Source organism: Haplochromis burtoni, unplaced genomic scaffold (genome assembly GCF_018398535.1).
Source record: "Haplochromis burtoni strain Fernald_Lab_line unplaced genomic scaffold, NCSU_Asbu1 Contig_29, whole genome shotgun sequence".
Classification (NCBI taxonomy): Eukaryota; Metazoa; Chordata; class Actinopteri; order Cichliformes; family Cichlidae; genus Haplochromis; species Haplochromis burtoni.
In genome coordinates this window covers 917,920-922,833 of record NW_024582390.1, presented here as the reverse complement: position 1 = coordinate 922,833, position 4,914 = coordinate 917,920, and the positions used below count along the sequence as shown (strand labels likewise).

The window sequence follows — 4,914 nt, the reverse complement described above, 5'->3', positions numbered from 1 at the left end:
GATGTTACTGATAGTGAACTGTGTTTGGAGTGCAATATATGATTTTCCATTTATAATATGTTCCATACTTAATCCTTTTGGAGCTTTTTAGGTTGTTAGGCAGGATAATGGTATCACATTGAATTTAAGGCGTTAAAAATACACAGTAACTGATGCTCATGTTAACAAATAAATAAAAATTTTAATGAGGAGCCACCAAATAAAGTATTTGGAGTAATGCTCAGAAGTTATTTAAACAGGTAATAGTTGGTAGACATGTTATTAACCTTGTGAGAAAATCTGTAGCTTTTTTTTTTTGGTACAGAGCCATCATTAAGGTTCCCAAATCACTTTTTTTCCAAATACAATTTCTTATCAAAATGCCTGAAAAAAGATCTGTTGCAGTATGTGAGTGCTCAGGGGTAATAAAGATCAGGTGTAAAGAATAAATTAATAAGACTTATTTATGCTTTACTTACAGGGACATTTGACTAGAACAGAGCTGGAGGCAAATCCATGACGGATAGTGTTCCACTCTGTGTTTTTCTATCCAGGTATGAATTTACTGCACTGGCAGTGTGTTTGGGATCATTGTAAGGCTGAAAAATGAAGCTGTTGCCAATCAGACCCTTACCAGATGATACTGCATGCTGGAACAAATCTGACGGTATTTTTTTGTGTTGTTAATTCCACCAATCCTGACAAGATTGGTGCCTTGTGAGTTGCCAAAGAGTTTTGAACAGTATTGTACACCCTCACATGAATTTAAGATTATTGTCACTATTTAACTGTTCTATATAAATATGCTGGCTTTTTGTTCGAGAATCTTAAGTTTAAACCTCTTTCAAACTCCACAATCACATAATACAATCATGCATGTTTAACGTATGTAAGTTACATCCAATATTTTTCTGGTCAGGTACGACAAACCCACCTGGGTAATCTGCAGTTTCCCTGGTGGGTTTTCCTTTTCTCATTTGTGAAAGATTAAATTGCTGATATCCACAGAAAGTTTAAGTTTGGATAAAATAAAAAATTATGAATAAATGAACCAAATTCTATAGTGACTCTATTTCACACATGCTTTAGTATAAGCAATTATTAATGAATTAAACTTTAAAGTTATAAAGACATTTTTTTAATCTAAATAGTTATTTTTGTCATGCATTCATTTATGATGGACACATTTTGAATTTGATGGCAAGGAAAATAAGGTGCTTTGTAAACCGTGTAGAGTAACTTTTAGAGGTGAAAACACAAAAAACTTTTATTATACTTTTTTTTACTCACCTTGATCAACTTTAGATTTATATACACCTAAACTCTTTTAGTTTAACAAAGATGTGGAGTAGTGTTAATATTTATTGCAAAGCTCTTTTCTTTCTTTTTCTTCTTCCTGATTTTATGGTCATCTGACTTCTCTGTTACACTGATAACAAATACAGCTGACGGTGTAACATGGTAGAGTAATGTGCCTGTATTAATTCATCTCCATATTATTGTGTGAAGTTGCACTGGGTTGGGAGTGGTTGTGTGTGTGTCACATTTCAAGGTGTTATTTTGTCTCTCTGTGCAGGTCAGGGCCTATTATATGCCACAGCCTAAAGGCAACTGAGTTGCAGAGGCTGGAGTGACCACTGGCTATCTACTTACAGGGTGGTGGGTCTCAGAGGACAACTCCTAACTCTGTTGAAGTCGACGTGTGGAGTGCAACTGGCATTGTGGCATAGCTTGCTCTGGCCTTGGACTGTGTGTTTTTACTTGATCTGCCAATGGGACACTGGGCTGTTTAATCCTTTACCTTTTTGATTGTGTTAATAAATTATCTTTTTGAATTTTATTGACTGTCATCTTTTTGCTCACGGCTGAGGAGGTTGGTCAGACCTAGAATCTTTTTGTGTGTGTTACAGACTGAGACATGGATGAAGTTTCAGAAGGCTCCTCACATGGAACATCAGTGACTGGCACTGTGACTTTCACAAACGTCTTTCTCACTGGGAAGAACATCAGGCATTGACAGACTTTCGGAAGAAGGTTCTTCACTGGGAAGAACATCAGAATCAGAATCTTTTGAATGCAACCCCGTTCAGTGCAAATGAAAAGAGCACACCTTTAAGAGGGAAAAAAGTATACATGTACAATAAATTAAAAAATAAATAAATAAATATAGTGTATACAAAAGTATATAAGAATGAACAAGTGAAAATGCAATTGTCGTACAGTGATTAGTCCTTTAGAATATATTGCACAGTTAAAAGTTTGTATTTTCACAGTGGTTTATCCCTGAGTATATTTGTTAATGCAACAGTCCCGGTGTATGTGCTGTTTCTCAGTCTGTTTGTTTTGGCTTTTATTGTCGTGTACCGTGTAACGACGTGTCGTGTCGTTACCTGAGGGTAACAAGTGGAATAGGTGACAGGTGGGGTGGGATGTATCCTTCAGGATGCCGCAGGCTTTCCTGTGGCAGCGGGACCTGTACAGCTCCTCCAGAGAGTGAAGAGCATAACTGATGATTCTCTGTGCTACCTTTTCCTGAGCAGTACAAAACACACTGGGATGCAATATGTCAATGTGCTTTCAATGGAGTCGCTGCTGTGCCTTTTAAATCATAGCTGTAGTGTTTGTTTTCCAGGTTAGGTCATCACCCAGGTTCAGGCCCAGGAACTTGAAGGCAGAGTCCCTCTCCACACAGTCCCCATTTATGTGTATGGGCTGAGGGTCAGATTTGTTCCTTCTGAGGTCAACAATTATTTCTTTGTTTTTTGTGGCTGCACCATGATGACAGTTTTTCCACTTCGTCCCTGTATGCAGACTTATTTCCCGCCGTGATAAGCCCGATTACAGTTGTGTCATCCACAAACTTCACAATAGTGTTGTACAGGTGGATGGTGTTGCAGTATATAGGGTGTACAGCAGAGGACTTTGCACACATCCCTGAAGGGGAGCCGGTCTTGAGGCTGAGTGCTGAGGATAGGCGGGGCCCTACTTGGACTCTCTATGGGCGGTCACTGAGAAAGTCCTTGATCCAGAGGCAGAGGTCGTGCAATTCGGTTACCAGCATGGCAGGGATTATGGTGTTAAAAGCCGAGCTGAAATAAAAAAAAAAGAAGCCTGACGTCACTGTCCTTTTGTTCTAAATGAATTAGGGTTGTCAGGCTGTGGATATGGCATCTTCTGTTGATCTGTTCTTCATGTATGCAAATTGGTGGGAATCGAATGTGGCTGGGAGTCCTCGAATGATCTGAGTTCTGACCAGTTTCTCCAGACACTTCAAGATGACTGGAGTAAGAGCCTCTGGCCGGAAATCGTTTAGGCACTGGATGGTAGTTTTCTTTGGAATGTGGATGATGGTAGAGGACTTCTGTCAGGGTGGAACGGTGGCCTGTGTTAAGGACAGGTTGAATATTTTAGTAAAGACTCCTGTGAATGTCAGATGTGACTTACTGAAAGGAAGTATGGCCTCTAGAAATTTAAGGAGGATTTGGGAACTCTGTCCCTCATTTTATTAATTACATTCACTGCCCACACTTAAAACAGAAAACACGTATACAGTGCAGTTTTGTTTAGAGGTTATGTGAACATAATGAAAAAAAAAACCCCTCCAAATTATAATTCTTGTGAGTTTTAAAGTCTTACCAGTTTCAGAAGAGGTTTGGCTTCTTCTTCCTCAAAATCCTCTAATTCAAACTCCCAAAGCCTTCAAAAGAAAATAACAGCATTTAAACTCCATTACAAACAGACTTTCAGGTGTGAGGTGGATGGTCTGAAAAGCTGACATTAAAGTATAAAAAACTGCTCTTCCTCAAATGACCAATTAAAGCCTACTCCGAAATCAAGTCATTTCCCTTGTACTTCTGTTGTTAATATGCACAATATGACAACAGAAGTTGTCATGATCCTGTGTCTTCACCCAGTGTTTTCAGTTTTGGGCTTTCAAATTCTGTTTGACATTCTCTGTCTAGAATATTTAGGTTATGTTCTTGACCTTTGTTGCTTTGTATTTATTCCCTTATTTCAGGTATCAGCCTTCCCCTGTGTTCCCCTTTCCTTGTCAAGTTTCCATCCCTGTTTGTGATTTTGTTACTTTGTTTTATTTTTGCCTCTTGCCTTTTGTATGTCATTTTCACTTTAGCTCCCTTTTTCTAGTTAACCTTGATTTGTTCCTGCCATGTTTCCCACCTGTTCTCCCTTAGCCTCATCATGTGCTATGTATATATGGGTTGTGTCCCAATCCAGCGATCTGTGTATTTAAGCCCTGTGTTTCTCTGTGTCCGTGTCGCGATCTACCATCATATATGCTGTGTGTTCTGTATGCTCGTGTAAGTTATTGGAATTCTTAATTTTGTTCTGTTTGAGTTCACGTTTGTCTCCGGAGTCTGCACTTTGGGTCCTTTTCCTGCCTGCACACAGCCTTCACATGACACATTCCTGTTCTTCCTATGTCTTGAGTAGGGATGGATATTAATAATAATGAATAATAATAGTAATTCTTTTTCAATACTTACAGAGCAGGAAAGAAGATTTGCAAGTGAGCTATGTAGAAGCTTTTGTTTTGTGATTAGTTTTTGACAAATATATACATACATAAATTCAGCTTTTTGTAACCAGATACCTATTTTTCAACCAGCACTGCAAAATTTAAAATACACATTTATACCAGTCATCATCTATCATCGAAATTACGTCATTGATTTTTCTTGTGTACAATATACTTGTGAATATTACATCTCGGAATGAAGTCATTTAATTTTATGACGATGTATGAGCTCATTTAAATAAATAAAAATGTCAAAAAACCCCCAAAACCCTTTATAGCTAAGCATGAAAATCAAATACATTTTTGTTGACCTTATCCTTGCCATCATCACTTCATCAGCACTTACCTCGTGTATATATGAATTTTAACCCCAGTTTAATTTTTTTCTGTTTAATCTT

The 4,914-nt window shown here is 38.0% G+C and overlaps 1 long non-coding RNA gene across 2 annotated transcripts; it reads left to right on the top strand.

The window, feature by feature from the left end:
- Window positions 1-6: 6 nt before the first annotated feature.
- LOC102291910 lies at window positions 7-4,541 on the top strand. Of its 2 annotated transcripts, none has more exons than XR_315530.2 (2): window positions 7-533; window positions 1,556-4,541. It is a non-coding gene; the product is annotated as an uncharacterized LOC102291910 (long non-coding RNA). The 2 variants fall into 2 exon arrangements; XR_006054216.1 differs by having other exon boundaries at window positions 7-646.
- The last annotated feature ends 373 nt before the right edge of the window (window positions 4,542-4,914 follow it).